General features: G+C 42.3%; 1 protein-coding gene across 1 annotated transcript in view; it reads left to right on the top strand.

The window, feature by feature from the left end:
* Snd1 (staphylococcal nuclease and tudor domain containing 1) overlaps nt 1-23,354 on the top strand; it is a 399,970-nt gene that overhangs the window by 256,890 nt on the left and 119,726 nt on the right. The window lies entirely within an intron of this gene.

The raw sequence follows: 23,354 nt of genomic DNA, 5'->3' as shown, positions 1-23,354 counted from the left end.
TTTTCTTTTTCTTTTATTCAAATGTTATCAGAATCCCAGTCCTTTAGGAAAATCTAGCCATGACACCGCTTTCACAGGTTCCTATGCCTGCAATAATTCTTGTTGGCTGAGGATGACATGCTGGGCAAACCTTCCTCTCTTTGCTCTCTAGTTGTTCACCTCTCATAGCCTGCCTTGCTGGGCTGCTTAATGTTTCCCCAGCCAGCGAGACTGTGTGAATTGTGCTCTCTGAACAACTTACATTTATGTATTCAGGGAATCAACCGCTTCATTTCTTCACTGCTGGAAAATAATAAAGGTATTTATTTCTAGTCAGCCCTTGCAAAAACTATGGTCTTTGAAGAAAGGCTGTTATTCCATCCTCCCACCCCTCACCCTCATTCATCCACTCACAAAGGACACGTGCCGTTGTGCACCCCAGATGCATGTTGCCTTTTCTGTTACTGTCCTGTTGCCTCAGCACTTCTGTGGAATTCTTGAATAGAATTTGCTGTGGTTGAAGAGAAGCAAGAGCCTTGGTTTCTATCTGTCGCTGCCAGATTTCTTTGGCCCCTTTTTTCCTGGGAAACACTGAGAACCTCTCATTTGTATAAGGGAGCTCCCTCAAGCCCTAGCTAAAGGGGTTGAGTTATGTGCGGTAAACCTTTCCCCGAACATCCTGACTGTGCAGCTCACTGCTTTTCCTTGTCTGTCCTTGACAAGGCACCTCACAGCTCCTACCAGTTTGATGGTGGCTCCCCAGCTCTGTAGGTTTCCTGAAAGGCTCAAGGGACACATGACTCCATGCTCATCATGGGCAGTTGTGGGAAGGATGCTTGAATCAAATCCACACCTGACTGGAGGGCAGTTATAGTAAAGTGAAACTGCAGGGTGCTGCAAGTCTGTTCCTATGGCATTTGTGCCCTGTTCTTTAGACTCTAGCTGAAAGCTTTCTTGGCTCTGAGTTCTTGTTGTGGGGTTTAATATATATATTCAGCTCGTTCTCTGATCTACCCCCAAAACCAAAATTAGCCTTTTGACAGTATGGAGTTTAGTTCAGGGTGAAAATAGAAAAGGTCTGAGTGTTTCCCGGGAACCTGACCTCAGATCCATAGAGTTAAAAAAAACACTGGTTTTTAATCTCGGCTCCTTAAATGGAACCAGCTCAAGGTGTGTACTTGGTAGGAGAGTTTTGCTGGGTGCTGCTTGTAAATCTTGCTTAGAAGGAAGCCATGTTACTGTCTGCCACTGCATCAACCAATTCCTCTGTAGACCTGGCATTATTCTAATCGTCATAGTTCCTAGATGTTGCCTGTGTTAACTTTCCTATCAGGTCTACCACCTTCTGATTATATTTCTTAGCATGTATTTGCTGATGAATGCAGGAGAGAATGTCAAGTGTTGTTGGCTTGAGCCTCGGAGTAGATTATGAAGGCCCTAATCAAAGCCAACATGGTGATAGAAACTGGTTAGAGGAATGAGGTAATTGGTTTGGCTTTGTGTGTGTAATATTTATAGTTTCCATGGAAATGTTCAAGCTCATCAGAAGAACCTGAGCAAATGCTCAGGTCAGGGAGTACTCTGTATGTATGTAGTACTTCAGGTTCTTTGTGTGCCTCCAACACAGCTTTAGGAGTAGTTTAATCCACTCCATATGTGGAGTAAACAACCCAGAAACTCCAACATAAGTTAAGGATTCATATGCAGGCAGGAAAGATATGGTTCAGGGAGTAACAAAAGACCACTGAGCATAGTCCTCATGTAGCTAAGGGGACAGAGAGCTTGTATATTAATCAGAAAATCACAGGTGACCATTGTGAGTATATTTTCATCAGAGTTTCAACCAAAGGCAGATTTCGGATGATTGGAAAATACCATGGAAAGGAGCAAACCTACTGGATAGAGATTGCTCAACCCAAAAAATCTAACAGAGAATGAAAGATACTGCATAAAAAGAGCTGACTGGGTAACATCGAAAAGGGATGTCCGTGTCCTGGGTACTTCTAACATTGAGGCATACTTTTCAATCATGAAGGTGATATGTTGGAGTTGGAAAGCTATCGAGTATAGCTATTATTTTTCTTAAACCAGTTATAAAATGCTAGATAAAAACTCAATAAAATCTTCATATAAAAAAAGGTGGAGTAGCCAGACCTGGTGGTAAAATCTATAATCACAGCACTCAGTAAATGGAGGCAGTCTGATCAAGAGTTTGAGGCCAGTCTCAGCTAGATAGTGAGGCCAGCCTGGATGAGGTGCTGTCTCCAAAGAGGAGCATGCAGGGATGGGGAAGACAGAGAAAAATCCTAGGAAATGTGTGGTTTAAAATGTTGAGGATCCTCGTTGAGAATCGGAGAAATGAAGGAGAGTGTGGAAGAATAAGAGCACAGTGCCTGGAGGAGTTACCAGTTAACTAGAACATGGGTGGAGTGAGAGTCTGCTTAGAGAGACTGTTTGTGACAGTGAAGGGGGGTGTAAGCATAGACCTGGAAACCTGAGTTGTGACTGTCTACCTACAACAGTCTGTTCTCATGGTAGAAGACAGCTGTCATATGCACTCCACATCATATAAAATGATACAGCAAAAATGGTCTCTATTTGCAGCTAGAACAGAGTTTGCATTTTAATTCTCAAGGGGAAAGTCAAGACATTTGTTGTGATCAGTTCCCTCCTTGCTGCTCTCATTAATCCCAGCCTTTTGGAGAGCCCTCTGTACTTGAAGGTGGGGTGGACACTTTCCATTTTTATGTGGCCATTTTTGGGCAGACGGCCCCACAGCTTGATAGGGAGTGGCATTTGGCCCGAGCCAGCTGGTCTCTCTGTCACGGTTCCTGCACCCCTGTACGTGAAGTGATTGTTTAGTCAGATGGGATAGCAGGTGGGGCTGGGAGAGTCAGCTGCAGCTAACAGGTCAGCGCCTCCTGACAGCTCCCACCCTTTAGTCCTTTCAGCACCTGGCTTAGGTTTGGTCAGCGAGCAGATGACCTTATCCCATCAAAGCTGAGAGTCTTCAAGGTCCCTAAGCCTGCTGCTGTAGCCTCCTTTACACACTCATTTTGTTCTTAGAGACAAATGCTCCTGTCCTGAGTTAGCAGAAGCCAAGAAGCCCTGGGATCTTGTTTGTTTTAAAGCATCAGTTTTCCTTGAGTAGCATTTAGTAAGCTTCATACATTCCTTCTCTTAGAACAAAAACAGCTTACCTGTACTCTTTGATTTCAGGTTACGTTCACTTGTCATGTGTGTTAAGCTGTATTTTGATATCTTGTCTAAGGTAGACTGAAGCATATATTTGTAAATCATGTGCCTATTGATTCACATTTTGTGAACATAGAGTATGTGTCCTGCTATTGCCATGACCTTTGCGTGAAGTTTTCTCAGTATGAATCACATAAGGCCTTTTGGGCCATGCTGAAGGCACAGTTTGGGAAATTGTCATACTGAGTAAGCATAGCAGGTATCAAGTTAGTATCCTGTAACAAAATGCTTTCTCCAGGATTAAAAGAGAAGAATAATTTGAGGCTTTGGGTTAAAGTAACATAAGGAGTCATATTTAGGTATTTGGGATCTCTTACCAACCTACATTGAGACCCACACATGCCTCTGTTTGCCTTCCCTTGTTCTTAAAGGGGTGGATCTAGTCTGGTGAGTTACAAGCCAAGGTGAGTGGGGTGAGGGGCCAGGGTAGATAGCTCTCACCTTACATAGAACTCAGGGACAAACTGCCTAGAAGGCAGCAGCCACTTGGCAGGGGTTCCCTGTGAGTCACAGCAGGTGACTTATAATTAACCGGTTATAGCACATGAAACAGGACTGGAAAATGAGGCTTCCCTTTGCCTGCCCTTTGGCATCTATTTTACTTTTCTGTCTCTCTTTCTGATTATTGCTCCCCCCGGGATGCAGTCTGACTAGGGAGGCAATAAGGTTCTAGATGCCCGCATTTTAATGAGTGGTAGTAGGTTTGTGCATGGTGAATAAAAGGTGTGGCTATGTGTCTGTCCTTCCACCTTGAACGTCTTTGAATAGTGTTTCATTTCTTTCCTTCACTTTAAAGTCTCTCTCCAGCCTGTTGTAATGGGAATATCAACTGCTTGTTTCAATAGACCAAAAACTTGTAATGAGCAGAAGGGAGGAGAGGAGTATCCTTCTCATCTCCGGGCCCCAGGAATGGTGAATCCCCATTGATTACCAGTGCCTAACCAAATTACACAATTAAAGCCAGTGTATGTTTAAGTGAGAAATCCCATTCTGCTATCACAGAGGTGCTAATGAATCAGGCTGTTACTGTGGTTGTGTTTGCTGGGCTTCTATCCTTAATTAAGCAATTACAGGGTCTGCTGATACTTATGAATTCCTTTCAGATGCTTTAATTGAATTGCAACTTAATGGATATTTGTGAAGTGGGGTATTCTTTCTCTTGGGACTTCCCAGTTTGGATGTCTCCCCTGCCTGTGTGTTTTCAGTTGGGACCCATCACCTGAAATGGACAGCTTGACAAGACACTTTCCTGAAGTTTCTAACTCTTTTCGTAGCCACATTAGAGTTAAGTTCATCTTAGATCATCCTAAAAGGTCACTTCCAGGTAATAATTAGTACAACAGGTTTGGGAAACATTTGTGAACATCTGTGACAAGGCCAAGAGTTTTTCACAAGTTTATTCAAAGGAAGATACATAAATTAGCAGATTATTTATGCTCTTGTAGGGTAAACAACCATATAAAGCCAAGGAATAATGAAATTAGAATTATCAAAAGTATAAGCAGCATACCATAAGAATTGTCTTAGTTCCTTTTGTGTTGCTACCATGAAATAATACCTAAGCTAGAATGAATAGTGTAGAAAGGAAAAAAGTGTATAAAGTAGATTTTGGCTCTCAGTTCTGGAAGCTGGATCATTTAAGATCCTGGTGGTACCTGCAGCCGCTTTCTTCTGGTGGGGACCTCCTGCTGCTTCAACTCAGGGTGGAAGAGCTGAAGGGCAAGTATGTGAATATAAGAGAAAAAAAAAAACTGTGAGGGACAAAGTCACTCCTATTAGCCTACTCCTACAATAAGTAATCCATCCCTTAAAGCCCTGTCTCCCAACACTGCCACTGTACCAGATAGATTTCAGCATGAAGTCCAGTTGGGACGGACAGGCATGGGGGAAGCGTAATACAGGATGGCAAGCCAGATTCAAAGCATAGCAAAAGTACAGAGGAAAGAATACGTAATTGAGGGAGGGAAAAGTCTTCCAGGGGAGGTAGCATTTGAGCATCCAAGAAGATTCAGAACTTTTTGTATCTGTTCTCAGAAGAGTTTCCTTAAAGGATGTAGTAGTGATCGTGACTTTTCTGTTTCTGTGTTAGTGCATAAACAACCTTCTCAAGGGCTTTCCTGCCGTTGAGCTTCGGTGCTTTGGCCTCATCTTGAAGTCTCTGCAGGTTCACCATTGGTCAGGCGGCTAAGGATGCAAACCTCTGATTTTAGCCCAGTTGTCTACCATCTTTAGATCGTGACTCAGTCCCCAGAATGGGCTGCCTTGTAAGTTATGAGACTGTCAATGGCATGGTTATTTAGTAATGTTTCTCTCTGGGCATCATCTTAGGAACACAGAAATGCATGATAAATTTATAGCATACTAGCAGCTAAGAATATATAGGCATAAAGGGGGAAAGGATAAAGTAGCCAGACTTGGTTCACACCAGTAATCCCAGCACATGGGAGGCTAAAGCAGGAATATTGCCATAGCAACAACAACAACAACAACAAAACACTAGGTAAGAAGAGCATACCTGAAATTACAAACACACAAAAAGCACTTGGAGATTGTGAAACAGTAACAAGCATTGTTTTACTCTCAGAGAGCTAAGGCCAACTTGCTCCATATCCCAAGAGCTGTAGATTCAGAGACCAGTGTTGACTAACTGCTGGTTTGGGCTAAGGCAGGGCAACCTGGTATGTGGTATTTCAATGGATTCTATCAGAAGAGAGAGACTTGATTAGTAAGAGCCTAGAAATGCCCATATCTGGGGGTGAGCCATAGTTCTCAAAAGGTCAGGCCTGTGGGACATAATGGAGTGTTTCAGGGGAAGAGAGGAAGGGCTTCCATTTGTTCAGTAGCCACTTCAAATATATTTTTTATTGAGGCAAAGTAATAAAGTCATCAGTAAAAATGAATTTTGTTCAGCATAGTTCAAAGCAGCCTCAGGCCTTGCATTGAAGGATTTTAGTTTCCAACTTTCTTGTGCTGACCAGCCTGCTTAATTTGGTATGATGCTGATGATCAGGTGATGAGGGAGGCAGCAAGGACCCTCTGCAGTTCTGTGCTAACCTGTGTAGCCAGGGGCTTCTTACCTGTCAGATAGTCACCATCATGGCACTCTCTGTGGAGTCAAGTGTCTGTGGGCCTCTAAGTCTGGGTGTTGGATCCACATCATCTCATGGGTGTGTACCAGAGAAAGGTACCCGTTGTATAACCCTCCACTAGGAGGGGCCCTGCGAGTGCCTTGGCTAGTCATGAGAAGGTTCCCTCTTGACTCTCTTAATCTGCAGAAGGCTGCTAGTGCTTCAGAGGTTTTGGTTTAGGTGAGATAAGGGTGATCCTGGCTAGAAACAAAACCAGTTAGAGCCTTGAGGATTAGCCAACAGCAGCACCACTAGCATTTTCTTTTCAGTTCCTCCTCCTTCCTTCCTACTTTAAAGGGTTTTATTCTGAGTCTTCCTAGGGCAGAGAAGGATGAAGAGGAGTTTTCAGAAATCTAATAGCTCTCCTGGCATGTATCCAGTACTAGCACCCGTCTGTGGCTGTGCCCATTCCATTCGGTGGCTTTTTCAGAATACATTTCAGTATAGGCTTGTTCATCAATGTTTTCTTTTCAACACCATCTTGTCAGCTTGCTGGCATTGCCTATTAGCCTCTTAGTAGTACTGATGTAACAGCATCCTGTATTGGGCTAGTCTCCACCAACTCAGCCTTATGGGGACGTCTGCTTGACCAGAAGTGTAACAAACTACGCCTGCTCTTCATGCTACGTGGTATGGGAAGGAACACTAGCTGGGCAAGGGACTGGAGATTGAAAAACACACAGACACACACAGGGGGGAGGTCACTCTTGAAACACGCATGCCAAGAATGCCCTACTTTATTGTGTTCCACGGTAGCTTATATAGGGTCTCCTTGACTAAATGGCCACACCCCAACTCTTGGGGTTTTTCAGCTGCAAGCCCACCAGAAACCACTCCCCTGCCATCAGGAACTGAGGGTCTCATGCTCAGTGCAGCTGCAAGCATAGGAAAACCAAGTTGTTTGCAGGAAATTCAGGGTCTGGGGGCCACAGTCCCCAACACAGTAGGATTGTAGAAGCAGATCCTAGATGTAAGACAGAGAGAGTAAAAGTGGTTTGGTGATTTAAAATTAAAGAGAGGCTGGAGAACTGATGGCTCAGCAGTTAAGGGCACTTGTTTGTGGAAGACCCAGATTGATTCTCAGCACCCACATGGCAGCTCACATCTATAACTCTAGTCCCAGGAGATCTGGCACCTTCTTCTAGCTTCCATGGACACTAAGCAAACATGTGGTGCTTAGCCCTGTGTGGCAGGAAAAGCATCCATGCACAGAAAAATTAATAAATACTCTTTTTAAAGAGAAATGTTGTGACGCCTTGTAGTAAGCAGTCCCAGGGTGAACAGTATCATTAACACTACCTGTAAAATGTATCTTTGTTGCTATGGGAACTACCTCTCACATCTTTTCAAACCAGCTTAAGGAGGTTTTACATCACTTAACTTGTTTCTCATCATTGAACAGTGAAATGGTCTTTGCCCCTCTCTTCTGCCCCAGGTTGAACAAGATTGTACAGCTTTAGTAGGAGCTGCATACTTAAGTTTTCCGTGGTTTGGGCCACCATGCACATCCCTCTAGTTGGCCTTCAGAAGGACTCACAGACTTGCACTCCTGGAAGTGGGAAGCACTCCCCATGTATGAGGCCACTAAGAAGGCCCTGAGAGCTGCTTCTCATCTCAGTGCAGTAGCAACATTTCCAGAATCCGATACAGAGGTGCCAGCACTGGTCTCGTAAGTGCAAGAATGAGGCATCGGGAATGGCGCCCAATGGACAACTGCATCCACATAGAGCCTGACAGAGCTTGGGAAGTAATTCTAGACACAAAATAACAGTGTTAAGCATGGCTTCTTGATAGCAGCACTTTCTCAGGCGGGCTAGAGGCAAGCACTCTCATTTAAGAGAGGCTTCCTGACTCAGCTTTAGCTGTAAAACCTTGCAGCTCTTTTAAGAGGTCCTGCCACAAAACACTTAAATGGTGTTGATGAAAAGCTGACTGCATACTCTTTGGTTGTGGTAGGGACCTTGAAATGCCATGGAGTTGTGGCAGTAAACATGGCTGCAGCTAGTACCTCTGCCATGAGGCTAGACTCTCAGAAAAAAAGCTAAAGAATGGGCTGGATCCAGCCGTCAACACCACAGCTTTAGTCCTACTCATATTGCTTAGCAAATTAAAGACTCACGTGGTCAGAAAAACAGAGATATATAGTAAAGATAGATTCAAAGATGAAGAAAACCTCTAAACAGTTTACTGTGTATTTAAAAATATATGTAGGCTTGGGAGGAAAAAAAGGGGAGGGAGGGAGGGAGGGAGGGAGGGAGGGAGGGAGGGAGAGAGAGAGAGAGAGAGAGAGAGAGAGAGAGAGAGAGAGAGAGAGAGAGAGAGAGGAGAGAGAGGAGAGAGAGGAGAGAGAGAGTCGGGTGCTGTTGGCACAGGCCTTTAATCCCAGCACTCAGGAGGCAGAGGCAGGTGGATCTCTGGGAGTTCGAGGCCAGCCTGGTCTACAAGAGCTAGTTCCAGGACAGGCACCAAAAACTACAGAAAAACCTGTCTCAAAAAAACAAAACAAACAAACAAGAATATGTGGATGGCATCTGAGACACAAATATTCATCACTAGAGCTTTTTTTTTTTTCATTTATTTTCATTACTTAGAAGTTATAAAAAGTTTTAACCATGATTTCTTTTCTCTTTGCCTATGATATAATAAAGAGATGTACATCTTCTCTGGCTCCCTGCAGGCTTCTAGAATGGGCTTTGGGAAAACTTCACATTGGAGCTTTCTGGCTTCTCTGTAGTCTTTCCTTCTGTGTACTTTAATTGTGCTTTCCAGTAGACTAAACACTATGAACCCTCATGCATACCTTTACTGGGGAGGAAGATATTTAAGTCTACCAGTCAGCAGACTATCAGAGAAGTCCCCACTTCCCTGCCCTTGTGTGCCTCCTTTTCCTGAGCTTGTACATCTGCTAGTGATTTTTCTAGGGTTAATTTGGGTGTTTTTATTTTTAAATTGGAACATGGTGTCTGTCTCTTCTCTGTGTGTTTTGGATGCAGCCCCTGTGCTAGGCATGCGGTTATTAACTCCGCTGATACACCAGTTCACTCATTAGCATTTGCATTTTAAATTACAAACCAGAGCAGACGACATTTATGCTATATTTATACCATTGCCTTCTTCATGAATGATGTTGTATGTGCAGAGAATGCAGAAATAACTCGTGTAGAACCCTGATATATTTTAGTCTCTTTTTCAGCAAACTGCTATTTCTTTTTACTCTTGATTTTCATTGTTTAATAGGATTTTTTTTTATTCTTTTCCAAGTTTAGACTTACTCGTGAGTGCTACTGATTGGGAAATGCTAACGACAACCAACCCTCCATATCAAAATAGGCATATTGCGTAGAGTGGCCATCTTTCTCGTTCACGTGGTGTTCCTTGTAAGCAGCTTGCTTTGATTTGAGAAGAGCAGAGTTTTCTCCTTCTTAGAGTAGTGGGTGGGAAGACATGGTAACGGAAACTTGTTCTTGCTTGTATCTGTGCTCGCATCTTCCTCTTTTTAAAGGGATTAGTCAGTGGTTACTTGCTATCACCTGTTATTGCTCAGCACCACAGGGGAAGCAAAGGAAATGGTGGGGTCTTCAAGGGGACATTTGGACATTTCTGCTGTACATATTAGCGTATAAAATGCCAGCACAGCAGCAGGCCCCTCAAGATGAGAGCTTTCAGTGGTTAAATCTTCTTGTGCAGCTCCTGTTCCTGCTCCTGGCAGATGATAACTTCATCATATTGAAACCAAGACCCAGGTGAAAACTGCACAGTTATGGACTGTAGACCTGTGACTGGAACCTTCCCAGGCCCCCTGAGTGCTTGCTGAATGAGAGTTTCACCCATGTTGTTGTGCTTTTCCTATAATCAAGCACCTGATTTTGTCCCTTCCTCTCTTTTTGTTAAACAGTTCTCTACCCCCATACACACAATTAAAATTACACCAAAGGGGTTCAGAAAATTCATACTGAAAATAAAGGTACATTCTAGTAGTCAAATCTTCAGGTGATCTAAGTTACTTTCCTTCTTTCTAAGAATTTTTCTCCTCTGATAGTCATCTGCTAATAGATTCTTGAATAAACAAGACATAAAGAGCTACCTCTGAGGCTATAAAAGTACTTCACCAATGCAGAGCCTGAGGCCTGGGGCTGGGATGTACTCTGTGGTCACTTACTGTCTAGTATGTCTAAGCTCAGTCCCTAGCACTGATTTTCAAAACTAAAATAAAATCTTGAAGCTTTAATATGTGTGATTACTGCACCCATGTCATATTCTAAACAGTAAAGAAATTATATGGCACAAGAAAAAGCATTCTAAGCCCACTTTCATAAAGATCTGCCTCCTGCTGTGAGTTTGAACTTTCATTACATACTGTCCCATCAAATTTATTAATCCCTTGAGTGGATAGGTCTAGTAGAACGAAGGGCTTAGGTTGGTCGATTTTGTTTCTTCCACATAGTAGCATTTGAGCTGTATTGCTTTCCTAAATTCTACTGATCATACTTGATGCAGACTTCTGTATGTCTTCTAATTGTATTAATTAGTTTCATGATGACATCTTACCTGGGTTGTATCAATTCAGAATTCTCCCTACAACATTCACACCCTGCCCGACAGGTAAATACTGAAGTCAGACCACCAAATGAACTCCAAGGTCAAGTGAGGGGTCCTTGCACTTATATCATCACCATATCACAGTTCAGCCTGTGCCGATTTCCACCACACGCCTTCTCTGAACAGAGCACACAGGAAATTCATTGTAAGGCCTTATAGACAGAAGACAGTAGCTTGGGTGATAAGTGCTTGCCTAGCATGCAGGACACTCTGAATTCGGTCCCCAGCACCGGATAACTAGGGTTGGCGAACCATGCCTGTAACCCCAGCATTCTAGGTGAAGACAGAAAGATCGGAAATTCATACCTTCTTGGCTGCATTGCAGGTTTTAAAATGTCCAGCCTGTACATGAGACTGTGTCTTAAAACATGAAAGAGAGAGAGAGAACAGCATGAAAAGTTGAAAGTTGATATTCAAGATAAAATTAATATGAAATTGTTGCATACCTTTGTATGTCTTCTGTAGAAAACTCCTTTTGGATACATTCAGTGTTTACCACTCATGAAGACATCCTATACTAGGTCTTCTTTTGGTTTCTGGGCCTATTTCCTGTTTAACCTATTCTCTGGAAAGTAAACTGTGCTTTACTGGATAGCCTTAAAAACAAGGAGTGGTGGTTGGTCCCCAGAGACTTCCAAGTGATAAGGCAGGGCAGAAGACATGTTGGCAGGTGTCGCCTTGGCAATCCAATTCAGTGGTATGGCAGTGGACATTTAGATATCACTCTGCATGTCCATTCAGTAACGTGCAAATGCTGCTTTCGGGTTCTGATGAAAGCAGTGGAGGCAGATAGACAGCTCACTAAAGAGCCCCGGAATCCTGTAGCCTATCATCTATCTTACATTGGCTGTCCGGTTGAAGTGCTGGTTGTTGCCAGTCACTCCCATCCTGCTGAGCTGGTTCTTCAGGGAAGAATGTGCCTTAACTGTGCCACACAGTCCTAGACACCCAGCCCTCTAGGTACCTGCCTTCACTATATCCTGGCTTTTGGCGGAAACCTTGAATTAAGTGGTTTAGGAATAAACTGCCTGACTGCGTTTGTGCAGATAGCTTCTCTCACCAGCTATCTGAAGTGCTTTTTGAAATACACGGGAGCCCTTTGTAAGCTGCTTTATAAGCTGTGAAGTCCATTGTTGCTGCTCTCTGCAGCCAGCGTGGCTCTACCCTAAGTAATGTCTCCTTGGCTCATGGCCAGAACTGGGTATTGCAAACTCTAGTAAGCAGGAAAGCCGCCCACCAGAGTCACTAGCAGCTGTTGCAGGTTGGAGGATTTGCAGAAATTGAGATTGCTGTTCCCAGATATTGGCACTTGCCTGGTGATGAATGACCGAGTCTGTGCAAGGGGACTCTGTATGCTTTCCTTCAGCCTTTTATTCTCAGCCCTCTATTGTGGCTTCTGCTCAATGGCCCCGTTGTGGATGAGGGCCGCTAAATGCTGGAGTGAGTAGCCTGCCTCTGCCTCCATTCCCTCCTTCAGTTGGCCTGAACTGAGACATTAAGAATAGCTCTTTGATCCCCTGATCTGAGATTCTTGAGGCAGGAATTTCATGGGACATAACACAAATGCCAAGGGCTAAGAATTTAACCTCAAGAGAGAAGAGAAATAAACTTCACCTGAAAGCATACTCTTTCAGCTTTATGAATTCAGCTTTGATTACTCTGGTGCTCTTACCTTAACCCATACATCTCCTCTGGAATCACCTGGGATACCAAAGACAAAAGACCTGCAGAGGCCTGTTCTTATGTAGTCATTAGTGGATAGTGTTTGTTTCTGATACTACAGCCCAAGAGTGAAATTCTTCGAGGGCAATGCCACTCTAATTTCTTACCACTTGCATTCATGCATATTCATGTATGTGGAAGCTAGTGTTATAATGCCATCTTTCTAGAGATCAACCAAGGCTTGAGTGACCTCAGGTAAGGCTCCAGTTCCTGCCATCCACTTCTCACACGCTTTTCGTCCGCAGCATGTAAGATGCTTGAAGACAGAGATACTGCCTGTCATGTCGCTATTAATCCACCACAGCAGTGCACAGGATATGCTTGAACTTGAATGAATGAATGGGCTGACCTTTTTGCAGGGGCAGGGGGTTGCACTTTGATTATTTAAAAATTCAGAAAATAAATTATCCTCGCTGTGTTCCCACAGAGTGGTAAAGCCATAGCAGTTCTGATGCCAGTTCTAAAGCCAAATTGGGTTTCTCTCAAGAAAACCAGAATACTGCTGTGGTCTGCCCCAAAGTTGCAGAGCCCTGAACAGGTACATTAGCCTCTGTTTTTTCATAGGATAAGTAGGTTGAATTGGAATTTCTCTGGTTCATTACTGTTCTGATCTTCTAATAATAGCTTTTGCTTAGTGATTATTTACTATAGCTGTGGATTTAGCTCCAACCACAGCCTTCTGAGGTAATTAACATTACAATCCCTATTTTACAAATGAAAAATCTGAGGTATAGAAAAGTATATTAACCTGCTAAAAAAAACAGACAAGATTTTCTTAATTTTGCTGCTTAAGCCTTTAGAATATAAGCGCCTGTATTGGCAATGAACACAATTACTTCGATCTTACTCTTCTATTTAAATACTCTTATATCTCCACATGCAGCAAAGGAGATTCCCAGCCTTTACTCATTCATTGCATCTGCCCGTGCCCTTCCTGGATAGAAAGCAGCCCAGTAGCACCTTTGTTGAGGCATAACCAAAAGCGAAGCTTAGAAAGGAGTTGATAATAGCTGCCCCTCTTGGGAAATATAGTAATGGAGTGTAAGTTTTTAGGCATTATTTGGGTACTGGATTTGTTTTCTTTGCCCAAGAGGTGACACCAGTAAGAACATTCATACTCAAGGTGAATGCATGGGTAGGACATGTGATTGTTGAAAGAGCAGGTCAGACCTGTGGGATGGGTTTATAAGCTGGGGTGTTTATGGACAAATTAAACTTTAGCCCTGAGTAAGCAAAGTCCTAAGCCAGTTATTACTGCCAGGACACTTCTAATGGACCCTTTGCAACCCTTATAAATTATTCAGCTGCTTTACTAATAAAAGGCCAAGCAACTTGCCTAGTCCTGGTGGTACTTTAGCCGAGAACAGGTTAGAGGGACAGAGATCGATCTGCTAACAACTAGGGAGCTCTCCTTTCTGATTTGGCTAAAGGGGTTAAATAGATGGCCTTGTGTAGTGGTATGGAGAGACAAATGCATAAGATGGGGAAGAAATTTTAACAGTGTTGACTGACAAGGGGTTGTCCATGCTGCTGAGCAATCCGAGCAGCTTGCCCACAGTGCATGGCTATTGCCAGAGCTATGTACAAACCTTGTACTTTTTTATTTTGATATGATTTTAAAATAAGTTTAAAAAGCAGAACAAAGTTTCTTCCTTTATTGATTATTGTATTGTTAACACATTGGCCCATTTGCCATCTATGTGTACAGTCAGAAGGTTTTGGTGTAATTGCCACTCACGTTCATAAGAAATGAGAAGAAAGTTGTCTTGTTTTATTTGGTTTTCTGTCCATATTCTACTATTGTCATGCTTATTCCAGCAGTTTTAGGCTTCTGTTCACCCCAGGTGTTCACATGGGTGCATGAAGAACAGTTTCCAACTTCTGTAGAAGCCTATAGATTGAGTGTGCATGTCCTGGATAGCAGCATGTTTGCTGTCTGTGTTATTTTGTGCTACCACTAGATATGATAGAAGATTTATAATCTTCACATTTCAACTAATAATGTGTGCAAAATGATTCCTTTACCTTCAGGTGTGTTTATTGTTTAATGGTATTCCAAAAACATGTGGAATTTCTTGATAATCTGCATTCTAAACTGCTGACAGCTATAGCTGACCAGAGAAAGAGGACTCACATCCAATGCTTCCAGCATGCCCACGAAAACTCATGATTAGAGGCCAGCAAAATACTCAGTAAAGTGCTTGGAGCACAGTCCTGACCTCCTAAGATCAGCCTACAAAACTCATGTGATCATTGGAGGAGAGAACCAACGCTCCGAAGTTGTTGTCAGGCCTCCACTGTGCACTTTGGCATGTGCACCTACCCACACACATAGACACACAGTCATAATTTTTTAAAGACACAAATGGTAGCTCATATCCCAGGACCCTGGACTCCTTGTCTAGAATTTCATAGCACAAGATTTTATTCATCCATTTTTTTTCTCTTTCTGGCCTGAAGGGTTTTTTTTATTGTTTTTATTTAGCTATATATTTTTCTCACCTCCTTTCCTCTCCCCTCCCTTTCTACCCTCTCCCATAATCCACACACTCCCAATTTGCTTAGGAGATCTTGTCTTTTTCTATTTCCCATGTAGATTAGATTCACGTATATCTCGCTTAGGGTCTTCTTTGTTGTCTAGATTCTCTGGGATTGTGAATTAATTGTAGGCTGGTTTTTCTTTGCTTTATATCTAAAAGCCACTTATTAGTGAGTACATACTATATTTGTCTTTGTGGGTATGGGTTATCTTACTCAGTATGATGTTTTCTAGATTCATCAGTTTGCCCACAGATTTCAAGATGTCATTTTTTTTCGGCTGTGTAGTACTCCATCCATTGTATAATTAATTATACCACAACTTTTTAATTCATTTTTTTTTTTTTTTTGGTCGAGGGGAATTTAGGTTGTTTCCAGGTTCTGACTATGACAAATAATGCTGTTGTGAACATGGTTGAGCACATGTCCTTCTGGAATGATTGATCTTTGGGTTTATACCCAAAAGTGGTATTGCAGGGTCTTGAGGTAGAGTGTTTCCTAATTTTCTGAGGAATCACCATACTGATTTCAAAAGTGACTGTACAAGTTTACACTTCCACCAGCAATGCGGGAGTGTTCCCTTTACCCCACATCATCTCCAGCATAAGTTGTCATCAATGTTTTTGATCTTGGCCATTCTTATAGGTGTAAGATGGAATCTCAGAGTTGTTTTGATTTTCATTTCTCTGATGGCTAAGGATGTTGAGCATTTCTTTAAGTATCTTTCAGCCATTTTAGCTTCATCTGTTCAGAGTTCTCTGTTTAGGTCTGTATTCCATTTTTTTTTATTGGATTATTTGTTCTTTTGATGTTAATTAAGCTTCTTGAGGTCTTTGTATATTTTGGAGATCAGACCTCTGTCTGTGGGGTTGGTGAAGATCTTTCCCGTTCTCTAGGCTGCCATCTTGTTGTCTGCAGCACAAGATTTTAAAGAGAGGACTTTTCTTCCAACTTTGCACTCTCTTTTCATCTTTTCTACCAGCCCACTTCGTGCTACATCTTCCAGAATTTTCGATGAAATGAATACAGTATTGGAATGTACACTCATCTTCCTCAAAATGGTCTTGATTTCATAGCAGCAAAAATTGAAGCCACTATTAACATCTACCTCCAGAGGCTTTGATTTAAATGGACAGGGGGTCACACATGTGAAGGTCAAGGAACAGCAGTTCTCTCTTGCCAACTTGTGTTTTCTAAGGAACCAAATTCTGGTTGTCAGAATTTGAGACATGAATTAGAAATACTTTTAAAGGAAAATGGATAAGAAAATGGAAGATTGTGTTTCTTGTCCTGTTGAAATAAGAGCGGCGGGGCTGCGTCCCCAACACCCCGGCCGCTTGGCTAGCTCATGCCCGAAATAACAACACACAAACTGTGTTCATTTAAGAACTGCTTGGCCCTTGAACTCTAGCCCTTACAGGCTAATTCTCGCACCTGGACTAGCCCATTTCTAATGATGTGTGTAAGCACCCCAAGGTACGCTTACCGGGAAGATTCTAGCCTACGTCCATCGTGGGTCTCAGCTTCATGCGTCTGCCTCAGAGCGCAGAGCTATCGTGTCCATCCGGCAGAGCTGAGCATGGCGCCTCTCCGGAAGCAGAGCAGAGTCTGACCTCACTTCCTCTTCCGCCCAGCATCCTATTCTGTTTATTCCACCCACCTATGTGCTAAGCTATGAGGCCAAGCAGTTGGTTTATTATAATTAACCAGTTACCTTCCTCCATCATTGTCCAGATTCTACTGCTTGCTTGCATACAGCACACATGTCTTTCCCTGTAACTGGTTTTCCTTGTATGTACTTTCGTAGGCTCTATTCCCCAAATCACTAAGTACAGGTTATAGCCCTAGCTGTGTCACTTTGGATTATATTAAGTAGTAGCTAATGTTCTTTCAAGGCCATGATCTTATGAACTGTTCTCCTTACTCTTACATTTTGAGTTTGAAATCAAGTCAGCTGATCAGTAAATTGAGTTGATTAAATTTTCACCCTGGCATAAATGTAATCTGTATGAGTGGGAGATGACAGTTCAGAAGACAGCCTGTGTCCTCCCTTGGTTCATCAGATAAACACTCTAATTGGATGACAGAGCTTAGTTTTAAAGTGTCCTGAGCTCAAAGGTGAGCTAGCCAAGGGCTAATGCTAATGTCATCGATCCAGTTCCTCAGAAGAGCAATTAGGGCCCTAATGAGATGAGGACCATGAGCTTCTGTGCTGGCACCAAAAGAAGTTGAGAAGCTGCTTTGAATTTTCTTATCAGCATCTCTAAGGCAAGCTGTTTGTTTAGGTATAGTCTTTGATCCTGTCTCCAGAATGTGCCCCTTCTTCACCATAGTCTGCCCTCCTTATATTCCTCCTTCTTTGCTTGCTGGGGTTATAGGTTTGTTGTGCTATTGGTTTTATCTGTATTAGAAACAAGCCAAGAATAATCTCAGTGATGAAAGATGTTAAGCGAGGCAATTCATTTTTTGAAAAAAAGTTGTACGGTGAACCAAACACAGCTAGCAAGCACACTGAGCAAGAAATTCACTTGGTTTCTATGCCAGTACAGTTGGTAACTGTGTTTCCTCTGACTGGTGTGTCCAGTCTCAGAGTCTCTCCAGGCTGTAGTGGTACATGCCTTTAACCTCAGCCCTTAGAGTCTGAGGCAAGTGAGTTTAAGGCCAGCAGGGGCTACATTTAAAAAAAAAAAAAAAAAAAAAAAAAAAAAAAAAAAAAAAAAAGCTAAAAAAAACAAAAAAAAAAAAAAAAAAAAAAAAAAAAAAAAAAAAAAAAGACTCAAAGATAGGGGAGAGGAAGGTTATTCCTCCAGGCCATCATGTTTAGTGGGTGGGCAATAGACCAAAGTTGTAACAGGTGTGGGATGTGTGGAACATTGGCCCTTACTGAACCAACTCCCTTGATAGGAAGAAAGCAGGCATCTCTCACATATGAGGTTTGTTTGTTGGTTGTGTTTTGTTGTTGTTGTTTTTTTTTTTTTCTTTTCCTTATTTTTTTTCCCCAAAACAGTTTCTTTGTGTAGCCCTGGATGTCCAGGAATTCACTCTGTGAACCATGCTGGCCTTGAACTTGGAGATTTGCCTGCTTCTGACTGCTAGGATTAAAGGTGCCACCTCCTAAATTTTGGTTTTGTTTATTTTTAGGGCCTTAAATTTGAAAGCATATATAACTTAAGGAAGAAGATTAAGATTCTGTTAGAACGATTTCACCCCTGCACACACGGCATATTAAGGGTATACCTTTAGCAGCAGCCCAATTAGTAATTGCCAGTACTGCTGTGTGACTAACAGTTGCCATGAGAACCTTAACTTTCACATCCCCTGACTCATTTTACAGGAACAGTGCAATTGTGAAGAGATTTGAAGTGAAAAGATGAGAAAACAGAGAACTGGAATGAAATGAATCCCTGTTCTCTCTTAAATCACTTGGAGTGTTAAACTCTCTGTTCATTCAGCTTTCCCACCTCCTGCAAGTTTGTTTCCTCTAAATTCTTAAGATGGAAGTAAAATAGTTTGGCCTTTATTTGCATCAGACTTAAAGGCAGTTCAAGTTCAATACTTAGTTGGAAGATTGCCTTTAATGAGCCAAGTTTAAAGTAGGTGCGGTTTAATCTCTTAATGTTTGCATGGAGATGAAATGTGCACACACTTTTACAGCTTTAACTATTACATTTAAAACGGAATCACTCCTCCCAACAGCATTGCAGAGCAAGGGAAACAACAGCGGCCAAGGGAAAATTCTGTATTGGTTTCTTTTGTTGTTGTTTGGAGGGGGGAGCATCTCATCCACAGCATGTGCCTGGATGTGAAATCTTAACTGTGCATCTCAGAAGTAATCTGCACTTTTAAACATCAGCTTGGTCTGTACCCAGCTCCTTCTCCTCCCGCCGACCTCCTGTGTCAGGATCTGGCTGGAGCACAGGGTTAAGTGCAGGTTAGATCCTCCAAAGGAGGACAAGGTGCTTCTCTGAGCCTTTGTCAGCGCTAATGCCAGCTGTGTTTAGTGCTCCATCATTTTGTTTTTCTGTCCCTTGTTATTTCCTGAACTGCCTTTTATGCTGAATAGAAGATAAAGAGACTTACCCTCCCCCATTCTTTTCTCTGGTGTGCTTGAAAGACAAATGGATTGCTGAGTGAGGACTTCTGTGCTTATGTTGGGGTGAGAGCTTGGAAGGATTGGCCACTGGGCCCCCAGTGAGATCTGGTATCCTGAAAGGCCCTAGAATGTGGCCTCTGAGGCTTGTCTATGCTGTGTGTCAAGGAGTTTAGTATTTCTAACACATTTCCAGTAATGTGAGTTCAGGCTCAGTTCACTCTTGAGTGGAAAGAGTCTAGCCTTCCCTCCCTGGCTTCCTTCTAGATTTGGAAATTATGAAACATTACACAGACACAGAAACACACACATTAATGAGTCTGCCTACTCACAGTTGTTTGAGTTTGTGCTTTGCCACTTATCCTCAGTTTCCATATTAAAGAAATGGAGGCTCTTCGCAAAGCAATCTGAGCTGGTCTGTCATTCTGACCACACCTTGCCGATCTGTGATAGATGTTTTTCTTCCTTGACTCCCATAGTCAGGTTGTCTGTGTAGAAAAATAGAATGGGCCAATTAACCTACCACCCAGAAGAGTATGCAGGCAATATCAGGTGGCAGTGGTCTGCTGATTCAATCTCAGATGTGTATAAGATTACAGTCTCTTAAAAGAATCTGGGCAATTTGTTTGATGTTAACAAATAAACCAAAAATAGTAAATGTTAACAAAGATGTGGAGAAATTGCAACCCTTGTGAATTGTTGGTATAATTGTAAAATACTCCTGCTACTGTGGGAAACAATATGGAGATTCCTCAAATTTTGAATACCTTTTTTGAAAGAGAAGGGTCCCTCACTGCTAGCCCAGGCTCACCTTGTAGCCCAAGCTGACATTCAAGCTGTGGCAGCTGTCCTGCCTTGGGGGTCACAAGTGTACCCTACCACATCTATCAGATTCCTAAGAAACTTCAAAAATAGAGCTGTCATATAATCTATTGATCGAACTTATATATATTCAAGAAATGAAATCGGTGTCTCAAGAAATATTTGTACCCCAATATCCATTGCAGAGTTGTTCACAGTAGCCAAGACTTGGATAAAGAAAACATGGTAGAGACATGCAAAGATGTGACCTTTTAGAAAGTAGGGGGATCCTGTCGTTAACCACAGCTACATAAACCAACCTTCAGGTCATTGTACTAGATGAAAAACCCGTTGCCAGAGGACAAATACTACATGGTTACACAGATATTTAGGTAAAATAGCCACACACATAACAACAGAGTAGAGTGAGTGGTGATTGCCAAGTGTTTAAAGGAGGGTGAATGTGTAACTGCGTTCAGCAGCTCAGCTACTTAGGGTGAATAGAGTTCTACATATCACAGCATCATATGCACAGAAATATGTGTTTCCAGATATGTTATGAGGATAGAGCTCGTGGTAAATGCTCACACCATATTAAAAGAGGAGTTGAGAACCAGACATGGTGGTACCTGTAGTCCCAGAACTCTAGAAGCTGGGGCAGGATGATCATAAGTTCAAGGTCGGCCTATGCTATGTAGAGAGACCAACCATGTCTGAAGGGGGCATTGAGTGATCTTAAGGCTGCAGGATTCCTTCTACAACATAAAGATAATTTGTTGGTTGCTAAATGAGTAAAGGCTTTCCAAGATGAAACTTTTTATAATCCTAGATCTGGCTCTTCTAAGATATTATGGGGTCATCAGATGGCCTCAGGTACCACTGGAAAAAGAAAAGGCTACTTCCTCTAACCAAGGAGCCTTTATTTCTTTTCCTGGTTCCATTTGAGCTTGTAGGTTAAAGAATCTATTTTGCCACATTGAAGGAAGGAGCTCCTGTTGAGTCTTTTGTCTGTATCTAAGTGCTGTTCTCCTGGGGCCCTTTCTGACTGCTAGCAAATACTAGCCCTTTCCCGTCGTCTGTGTTCTGAAGTTCTCCCACCACTTACACATTGTTTGTTTAATGGAGGACTTTTCCAACCGACCTTATTCCTGATGTGTTGCTTGTGTTTGCTCCAAGGCTAACAGTCCCTGGCTTATAATCAATACTTAATAAGTATGTTCCAAGTAAGTGTAAATTTGTCTACTTTTTTGTTGCTTAAAGGAAGGGTCTTACTGCGTTTCCCAGGCTGGCCTGGGACTTACGATTTACCTGTGACTGGCCTTTCAGATTACTGACTTGAACCACTGTGTCTACTAATTTTTGATGTCTCCATTTTTTCAATTGTAAATAGAGAACAACTGTGTAAAGATAGCTCAGCCAATAAAGGCTAAGCTCTGAACCAAAGAGAAAACAGGAAGCCAAAATGTTATTCATGGTCTTGCCTGCAGGTTCCTTGCTTGACAGCTTTTTGTCTTGGTGTCTTTTATTTTGAGACAGGATCTCACTGTGAAGCCCTGGCTGCAGGTCTGGGTATACTGACCAGACTGGCCTTTGACTCAGAGAGATCTACCTGCCTCTGCCTCAAAAGTGCTGGAAGTAAAGGCCTGTACCACTTCGCCCAGTCTTTGGTCTTGGTTTTTTGTTGGATAACCTTTACTGAGTATTTTGGCTCAGATTGTATTTGTGGCACCAACATGAATTTCTAAGTCTCCAGAGACTGTTCTACCTGAAGGAATGTAGACTAAACATAAATAGAGATCATCACTGATTTCCAAAGGGCACACACCTGCCGCACAAATTGATAGGACCAGCTTGGGAACAGGAGCGCTCTAACTTGTGTGAACCTCTTAGCCTTGAGCAGGCAATCAAGAACTTTTAGCTTTCTTGTATTTTTCTTGCCCTGTGGCTTTAGGAGCCTTTAGAGATCCCCCAGCAGATCTGTCAGCTGCAGAGGAAAGCAGCTCAGTTACATTTTATGCCTGTTTACTGTAGCTTTCTGCGCTGGTAGCTCATTTTTGATGTGACAGCTTACAAAAATGTGAGTTTGTTTTCTGATATTGCTTGTCAAATTTGAAAGTGTCAGATACCTGATATTTTGAGGCCAGTAATTAGCAGGGACATTGTTATTTATGTAGATGCCTATAAAACAGATTCACTGTACTAATAGACTTTGGGCCATTTTTCCTAGGCTGGGTGACCATAACACCCTTTAAGAAAAGACAACTACCAATGGTTGAGAAGGATGTTGCTGAAGGAAAGAGTTGTGAGGCTACCTGACAGCCAAGGTTTGCTAGGGGTAAAGGAGCACAGTGCCGGGGTCTTTCCTCGCACCCCCTGTGCATTCCAGTTCCCATTTCTTTTCCGGGATTTTAGTTTTAAGCGTATTTCCTCTTATTATTTTATTTATTCTTGCTTCTTTTTCTTCTCCCTTTCTCTAGTCAAACAGAGGTAGACATGGAGTAAGCTTTGGGGGATTTGGGCAGTCAGAATCGTGGGCACTCACTCCACCACTGAGTACCTGAGCTGGAGTTAGGCATTTGTGTATGGATCTTGAACCAGACTTTGGGCTCAGAGTTTTTGTGTGGATTTGTCCTTTCATCCCACTTAACTCCCACCAAACCTCTTAGTTGATCTATTATCATAATACTAATTGGGCAGTGAAAAGAAAGGTCCAAAGAAAGTGCTTTTGATGCAGTGAAACCTTTTATCTATTCCATCTGCAGATTCTTTTTGCTTAGTTTGGAAGCTATTGGAAAACAGCTCTTGTTAATTTTCATTTCTTCAGCAACTGCTTATCCAATTTGGCAGTTATCATTTCCTCCTCTGGTCTCTCCTGCTGCTACTATTATCTCAGCCTTTTCACTGTTCCCCACTACCACCAGGAGTGGGGAGGAGAAGATACAGATTTAATTTAATCAGTCAATGGTTGCGAGGCAATTTTTAGGTTTGGGATGGGCAACATTTAGGTTTCAGAAATAGTATTGGCTTTAAAAATAATGATACTGTCTCAGGCTGGGATTGTAGCTCAGTAGCAGAGTATCTTCTCATCATGCATGCGACCTTGGGTTCGAAACTCACCACAACATAAACAGATTTTAAAAATTAAGTTTTTAATTTAAGTCTTCCTATAAGCACTCTATAAGCCAAGATGGAAGCCAAGTAATAGAGACTGGAAGGTATGGGGTGACTAGGCAAGTATTCTT

Source organism: Alexandromys fortis, unplaced genomic scaffold (genome assembly GCF_014885135.2).
Source record: "Alexandromys fortis isolate MF-2015 unplaced genomic scaffold, M_Fortis_MF-2015_v1.1 scaffold_44, whole genome shotgun sequence".
Taxonomy (NCBI): domain Eukaryota; kingdom Metazoa; phylum Chordata; class Mammalia; order Rodentia; family Cricetidae; genus Alexandromys; species Alexandromys fortis.
This window is presented reverse-complemented; position numbering and strand designations above follow the sequence as displayed.